Here is a 402-nt window from a genome sequence, read left to right on the forward strand (position 1 = left end):
AAGGTCTTGTAGGTCTTCATAGAACTGTTCAACTTCAGCTTCTTCAGAGTTACTGGTCGGGGCATAGACTTGGGACTACCATGGTATTGAATGGTTTTCCTTGGAAACGAATAGAGATCATTCTGTCGTTTTTGAGATTGCATCCAAGTACCGCATTTCAGACTCTTTCGTTGACAATGATGGCTATTCCATTTCTTCTAAGGGACTCCTGCCCACAGTAGTAGACATAATGGTCGTCGGAGTTAAATTCATCCATTCCAGTCCATCTTAGTTCACTGATTCCTAGAATGTCGATGTTCACTCTTATCATCCTCCGTTTGACCACATCCAATTTGCCTTGATTTGTGGACCTAACATTCCAGGTTCCTATGCAATATTGCTCTTTACAGCATCAAACCTTGC

The sequence above is a fragment of the Bison bison genome, unplaced genomic scaffold (genome assembly GCF_000754665.1).
Source record: "Bison bison bison isolate TAMUID 2011002044 unplaced genomic scaffold, Bison_UMD1.0 scf7180017864185, whole genome shotgun sequence".
Taxonomy (NCBI): domain Eukaryota; kingdom Metazoa; phylum Chordata; class Mammalia; order Artiodactyla; family Bovidae; genus Bison; species Bison bison.